Here is a 7845-nt window from a genome sequence, read left to right as displayed (position 1 = left end):
AAAATGTGTACCAATTACAATCTTACCAACAGTGAGTTTGAATGTCTGTTTCTCAAAAAATGTTGGCCAACTAACAGTTGTCAAACTTTTTATCTTTGCTAATTTGATAGATTAAAAAATAATCGTTTTACTATTTTTATCCATCCCCTCACCATCTTTTAGTCTGTTGGTAATTATATATGGTTGAAATCCCAGATTACAATTCCATCCCTTTCACAGATCCTCCCTTAGCAAATTTCTTCGTTTGCTAAGCATCTATAGTTTTTCTTTTACCTAGTTCTCTTGCTACTTTGAAAATTAGAACGTACAGATTAGACTGTATGTTTTCCTCTGACCACTGTAGTTTGTACATTCCTTGAAAGTAAGGACATGATCTTATTCATAGAAACATAGAATTTAGAGCTAAACAAGGCTTTTCTTTTTTAAGATTTTATTTTTAAATAATCACTACACCCAAGGGGGGGTTGGAACATACAACCCTGAGATCAAGAGGTGTAAACTCTGTTGACTGAGTCAGCCAGGCGCCACACGACCCCCCCCCCGCCCCTTTTAAAAAATATTTTATTTTTAGAGCTAAACGAGACTTAGAAATCATATTAAGCAAGCCTGTCGTTTCTATAAATAACAGGAATATTAAGGCCTTTCCTCAGCATTAAATTAGTTATATTAAACCCTCACATTAAGCTTGTAAGAGAAACATTGTTACCCTGTTTTGTGGAAACTAAGCTACAAATGATCTACTGAGAAGAGTGCACTTAGAGGGGGTCCAAGACCAGAATCCAGCATCCTGGCTCCATTCACTGCTCTTCCCACGTTATCCCAGCTGCCTCTCATTTCCCTCACGCACTTAGCTGCACAATCAATATTTGGTGAATGAAATGACTTTTTAAAAAATTTTGCCAAGTGTTGACAGTAGCTTGAATAGCCAAAATTAAATAAAGGAAACATGCTGGTGGCCAAGGATGCACAGCTCTACACATCTTTCGCCCTTCTTTTCGGGGAGAGGGGGCGGGGAGTGTCGTCGGCAGCTTTTGCTCCAGCGACCCTATCCCCAACGGAGCAGGTAGCTCTGGGTCCGAAGGAAGCACGGCTGCGCGCGGCCCCTTTAAAGCCGCAGGCGGCGCGTGCCCACAGTCCTTTCAAATGGACCAATAAACGGGCGAAGGGCGGTCCGTCGAGAACCAATAAACAACGAGGACACTGCGGGGTGTGCGGCGGCCCAAGCGGTTTCAAACGGCTTAGAGCAGGCCCCTCGGTTCTGACCCGGCGGAGGTGAGTGGCCGGTGGGTCCGACCCACCCACCGAGGCCCTCGGGTCCAGGTGTCGCGCGCGCCGGAGGGCCTTGAACTCCGGGCGGGGGGCCTCCGTAGACGCGCCCCTCCCTCGCCGCACGAACCCGGCGAGTCTGAGGCGGCTAAGCGGGGCGGAGGCCGGGGGACGCGCGGCTGGGAGGGCGGGGGGCGTGGGCGCTCGTGTGCGGCCGAGCCCGGGATCCGGGTGACCCCAGCGCGCCGCGGCGGGGTGCGGGCGGCAGCGTCGGGGAAATGCTGGCGGCGCAGAGCCGCGCCGGGCGGCTGTGGGTGTTCCGGGGCTGGGGCGGGGGCCCTGCGAGCCGGCCCTGCTGCGGTGCACTCGCGTAATTGTCAAATGAATGAATGAGTGAATAAGAACCTAGGAGGGCTGTCGTGCTTGTGACGGGCCCGGTCGTCTCGAAGCGTGACAAGGACTGCGGTACCGGGGCCTACCCGCGCACCTGTGTCCCTGCCGGCTTGCTGCGGTTTTAATAATTCCGATCATACTGCTCCGCCCTCACGCCTGGCTTTCTTTCTCAAAAGGTGTCAGTAGAGTTCAGGTATCTTTCCAGCTCTGAAGGTTTGGCGGACCTATACAATAGCCACCAGTGTAGGTTAACTTGAGCAGGCCCTGGTACTTTACGGTTCGGTATACCAGATTTTTACTTTTTAGCTCTTACCAACTCTTAGGCTGTTGAGATAGCTACCCTTCAATCGTGGTAACTGCCAGGCAGGATTTAAATGCATCCTGTTTTGTTTCTGGGATAGAAAATGGTGAAAGCGATGTTGCCAGAGTGGCTGCTGTGTGTTAGAAAATATATTCTGTTGATGAATCCTAACAATGAGTTTTTCATTCAGCATCAATAGAGGGTAAAGTGGTTTTTGCAGAACTTGCCCCAAATTTATGCTTGGCTCTAATTCTCACAGGGAACGAAGGCATCAAATCTTGGCCCAGAAATGCTGCCTGTCTTATTTTATGCATAATTATAGTAATTGAAAACTCATTTTTAGAGAGGTGAACTCCTTCTTTCTCCATTTTCATCACCCTGAAAAGTCCTTCTTTGACCTAAAGAGCCGATATATTAAGCTAACAGTCTTTTGAAATTTTTAAGAAGTCTAAAAGATTTGGGCTTTTCTTAAGGGACTAGACAGACTGTAATATTGTTTTTTTTATAAAATTTAATGATATAGAGGTGAAATCAATTTATTTTACTAGCATAAATTAAACTTAGTTGGTCAACCGTGAAGAAAAAATTTTACACAAGTTTTCTAAGTCTCTTCATTGGAGCACTGGCAAGCGAAGTATTCCATAACAATCAGTATACCTTATACTTTATTACTTTCAATGTTTTGATCATCAGCTTTGAATTATGAACAATAGTATAGCCTACAACTGACAACTCAATTTTAGCAGCAGAGCTTTTTCTTTTTTCTTTTTTTTCAATTAGCAGTAATCGCGCCTCGGATAAACCTCATTGGCTACGATACTGCCACTGCGCAAAGCTTCTTTTTTCTTTTTTTTATTAAAAAAAGATTTTATTATTTATTTCAGAGAGAAAGAGTGAGTGTGAGCCAAGGGTAGGGACAGTGGGAGAGGGAGAAACAGTCTCCTTGCTGTGCAGCAGGAAGTCTTATGTGGGGCTTGATCCCAAGACCCTGAGATGATGACTGAGCCAAAGGCAGACACTTGACCGACTGAGCCACCCAGGCATCCTGTAGCAGTTTTTCAACTGCAATAAATTTGAGTACCTTAATATTATGAATACTGTTCTAGATTTTGGGGAGGCAATTAGAAATAATAAAAACATCTTCAACAAGGCCTTAAGATATTGTTTAAAATCTTGATGTGGAATGAAACTTTATTTGTTTTGAAGTAAAGCCAGACTTTCTTAAGCTTCTTTGACTTAATGGAGTCTCATTCATTCCTTCAACACATGCTGAGATTGATGCCCACTGTGTGTTAAACACTGTTCCAGATTTTGGGAATACACTAGTGAACCAGAAAAAGACAAAGCTCCTGACCTAAGGGAGTTTGACAGTTTTATCTCTCAAACAATTTGCTGTAGCAAATTGTATTTTCTGTAATCCCTCTGGCCAAGCTCTGGTCCTTGAACAAAATAAATACTCAGATACTTTTATTAGCAGTAGCTAACATTTATTGAAGAGTCACTGGCCGCCACATTTATTTTATCTCTTAATCCTCACAGCTTTTTACAGATGAGGAAACTGAGTCTTCAAAAGGATATGCCACTTATTCAAGATCCTTACAACTAATAGAATCTGAATTTGAATCCAAGTTAGTCTGTCTCCAGGGTCTTTGCTTTTAACCTGTGGTTGTACAGGAAGTAATGAGATCTGTTATGGAGAATTCAGGACTTTTTTTCTCGGTAGAATACTCCCCCTCCCTTTTTTCTTAATACTTTTAGCAGAGCCAAGAGAAAATAAGAATGAGAGGCATGGTAGTTTTTAGAGGGAAGATGGGGCGGTTCAAAATACATTATTTAATGGACAGCTGTGACTTTGAGGGAGATTGTGTGGTAGCATAAAATTGAGATCTTGATCTAATTACCATTGATGGATTCCTGGTGAGCAATGTTGGAGTGGTTTGAGATCCTTAAATGACTTTTATGTTTCACTTTATCTCATTCCTATCCAGGTGGTTGCCCTGTTTACATGAGATACCTTGGGCATGTTAAACTTGCTCTTCTGGGCCTTTACATTTGCTGTTCTCTTTGTATACCAGCTCTGCTCAGGTCTCAACTCAAATGTCATCTCCTTAAAGAGGCATTTTCGATGCTTCCAATTAGAATAGCTTTCTTGGGCACTTGTGTGCCTCACTTTACTTTTTTATTCATTTCATAGCATTTATCACTATCTGATAGGTCATTTATTGTTTGATTGTGTATTGTCTGATTTCCTCACAGTAAAAGAAAGCAGAGCACAGATTTCTTTTTTCTTTCTTCTACCTTTGAGGTTATCTCAATGCTCAAACAATGCTTGGAACAAAAAAGGTAGTCAAAAAATATTTGTTGAACAAAATTGGTCAAAACTGTCATAGTCTTGGGGCGCCTGGGTGGCTCAGTGGGTTAAGCTGCTGCCTTCGGCTCAGGTCATGATCCCAGAGTCCTGGGATCGAGTCCCGTGTTGAGAGGGAGCCTGCTTCCCTCTCTCTCTCTCTCTCTGCCTGCTTCTCTGTCTACTTGTGATTTCTCTCTGTCAAATAAAAAAAAAAAAAAAAAACCCCCCAAAAAAAACTGTCATAGTCTTTTCTGTGTGATAAAGTGATAAAGACAGTAAGTATATAAAATAAAGCTGGCTGTGTTACTGTGTCTTTGGATGTGAGCCATATCTCAATAGACTAATTTGGGAAGACTTCAACTAAGAAAACTGGAAAAATGGTACCTTTGTGTCAACTGGGAGGCAAGGTAGATTTGGCTTCCCCACTCCTGCCTTTGTTGTTGTTGTTGTTATTTAGTTTTTAAGATTTTATTTTATTTTTGGGGGGCACCTGGGTGGCTCAGTGGGTTGAGCCTCTGATTTCGGCTCAGGTCATGGTCTCAGGGTCCTAAAATTGGGGCCCACATCAGGCTCTCTGCTCAGCAGGGAGCCTGCTTCCTCTCTCTCTCTGCCTATTTGTGTTCTTTCTCTGTCAAATAAATAATTAAAATATTAAAAAAAAAAAAGATTTTATTTTATTTTTTAAATAGACACCATGCCCAACGTGAGGCTCAAACTCACAACCATGAGATGAATGCTCTACCAACTGAGCTAGCCAGGTGTGCGCCCATGCCCCTCGCCATCATTATTTATTTATTTTTTTATGTGAGAGAAAAAGAGACGGCAAATGTGTAAGCTCACATCAGAGTGGTGGGGGCAGAGAAAGAATCCTGAGCAGGCTCCCTCGGAGTGTGCTGGGGCCTGCCACAGGGCTGGATCTGGTGATCAAGAGCTGCTGAGCAGAAATCCAAGAGCTGGACGCTTAACCAGCTAAGCCACCCAGGTGCCTCTGTTGTTAATATTATTATTATTTTTTTTAAAGATTTTATTTATTTATTTGACAGAGACAGAGATCACAAGTAGGCAGAGAAGAGAGGCAGAGGGGGTAGGGGGAAGCAGGGTTCCCCTAAGCAGAGAGCCCGATGCGGGGCTGGATCCCAGGACTCTGGGATCATGACCTGAGCCGAAGGCAGAGGCTTTAACCCACTGAGCCACGCAGGTGGCCCTGTTATTATTTTTTTTTTAATTTAAAAAACTTTCTATGGAAGTTTTTAGGAGTATTGGTCAAGTATATTTTAGGGTGCCCCACTATTGGAATTTATCATATATTTTTCTCATGATTACACTGGTGGTATGGCTTTTAGGGAGGATGATGGCAGAAAGAAGGTACCAATCATTTTCATCATCTCATATTGAGGATGCGTACTATCGACATGATTTATGATTGTTGATACTGACTTTGATCACTTGGCTGAAGTATTGTTTGTCAGGTTGTTCCTTTATAAAGTTAATTCCGCCCCGCCCCCCCCCCCCATTCCATACTGTCCTCTTTGGAAAAAAAGTAACTGTGTTGCCTACATTTAAGGAATGAAGAGTTATGCTCCCTATTCTTTGGGGTAGAGTATCTACATAACTTACTTGGAATTCTCCTGCATGGAAATTTGTCTCTTTACTCATGTGTTAATTTAGTCAAGTGTCTACTTATATCAGTATGGTATGAAGGATATCTATTTTATGCTTTGAGTTATATTTCAGTATTTATTTTATTGCTCAAGATTGTTCCAGCTCTGTCCATTGGGAGCTCTTTCAGTTGGTTCCTGTGCTCCTTTAACATACTGACATCAGTGTGTGTGTATGTGTGTGTGTGTGTGTGTGTGTGTGTGTGTTTAATATAATTATTTTTTAACACTCCTTTACTTTCTGGCACTACAAGATGCTCCAGGCTCATCTCGTGTATTTCTTGTCAGGGTGCTAAAATCAGCTATTTCTCCAAGGATCTCTGCTTCCTTTTATTGGAGAACGGTATCAGAAACCAAGATTTGGATACTAAGTATTCTCATTGCTGCTTTCTTTTCTTTTTTCTTTTTTTAAGATTTTATTTATTTACTTGCGAGAGAGAGAGAGAGAGAGAGAGAGAGGAGTGGGAGAGACCACATGCTGGGTGAAGGGCAGAGGGAGAAGCAGAATTCCCACTGAGCGGGAAGCGTAGTGCAGGATTTGATCCTGGGACTCCAATCCTGGGACTCTGGGATCCTGACCTGAGCCGAAAGCAGATGCTTAATTTGATCCTGGGACTCCAGGATCCTGACCTGAGCCGAAGGCAGATGCTTAACCAGTTGAGCCACCCAGGCACCCTCACTGCTGCTTTCTTTTAAGCCCTCTCAGCTAACCGAGCGAAGAGTTAGTTTTATACTAACGCTTATGTATAACCTGTCTGTAAATATTTCTGGGTGTAATCATCTGTATAACTATGTTAAGTTAAACATGAGTTCATACTGATACCTCTAGTTCCAGTCCATTACCACATAGGCTATTCTAGCATTCTCCCCTTGCTAATCTGTGAATTTACACATCAGCAGTAGAAACCTGGCTCCCACCATCTATTTACTTAATTGTTCAGTTCCAATATGCATGTATAGCAGCATCAGAACGGTAACCCATACTCTCATGGGAAACAACTTTATCCACAGAGTACAGTGCTTAGGTACCTTCCACTCCTTGTGCAGTTGTTAATGTCCCTCCTTTTGAGTTTATCTGATTTTTTTGTTTCATTATTAGACAAGAGTTATATGTTTTTGGAAAGAATGCCACAGAATACTGTCATTTTGTATTGGGGATATGTGACTTCAGCATGATATCACTGATGATGTTGATCTTGATCACTTGGTTAAGGTAGTGTTTACCATGTTAATATGTGAGGTTACTATTTTTCCTTTTCTATACTGATTCTTTGGAAGCAAATCACCTAAGTCTAGCCCACCCTCAAAGTGGATGGAGGGCTTAAGTACCACTTAAGAGTATCCACATTTATTATTTGGAATTTTGGAAGGAAGAATTGTCTCTTCTCCCATTAATTTTTTTTTATTCAACCATTTACCAATATCAGTGTATCTATTTTGTATATTAGTTATAATTTTGATTCTGGGTTACTTATTTTTTTGCTGAATTGTTCCAGCTTTGACCATTGGGAGATCTTTCATGTTGGCTCCTGTGTCCCTTTGACATGTCTCCATCCTTTTTTTTTTTCTTTTTTAGCATTTCTTTGCTTTCTAGTACCATAAAGTGCCCCAGACACATCTTATATTTTCCCTGGCCCAACCCTAGAATCAGCCATTTCTCCAAGGAGCCGTGGTTCCTCCTACTGGACAATGATTTATAGAAACCAAGATTTGGGGGCTCATTGCTGGGGGTGTCATTATTTCTAGGCCCTCAGTGGACAGAGCTAAGTTAATTTATGTATGTATGCTAAACCATGTATATACATATACATATAATTGTTTCTGTATCTTTCTGTCTGTACTTTTTTTTTAATTATTATTTTTTTCTGTCTGTATAT

At 42.0% G+C, this 7845-nt stretch overlaps 1 protein-coding gene across 2 annotated transcripts in view; it reads left to right on the top strand.

The window, feature by feature from the left end:
* The first annotated feature begins 1067 nt into the window (after positions 1 to 1067).
* The window catches only part of CKAP5 (cytoskeleton associated protein 5), a 108258-nt gene continuing 101480 nt past the window's right edge, over positions 1068 to 7845 (top strand). Inside the window, exon 1 of one of the 2 annotated variants that reach the window (XM_082747448.1) lies at positions 1068 to 1272. The gene's annotated coding sequence lies outside the window, so the exon portion shown is untranslated. The remainder of the gene's footprint in view (positions 1273 to 7845) is intronic. The other variant, XM_082747444.1, reaches the window with a different exon arrangement.

Source organism: Mustela nivalis (assembly GCF_964662115.1).
Source record: "Mustela nivalis genome assembly, chromosome: 9".
Classification (NCBI taxonomy): domain Eukaryota; kingdom Metazoa; phylum Chordata; class Mammalia; order Carnivora; family Mustelidae; genus Mustela; species Mustela nivalis.
The sequence above is the reverse complement of the archived record's forward strand: the minus strand, read 5'-3'. Positions and strand labels throughout refer to the sequence as shown.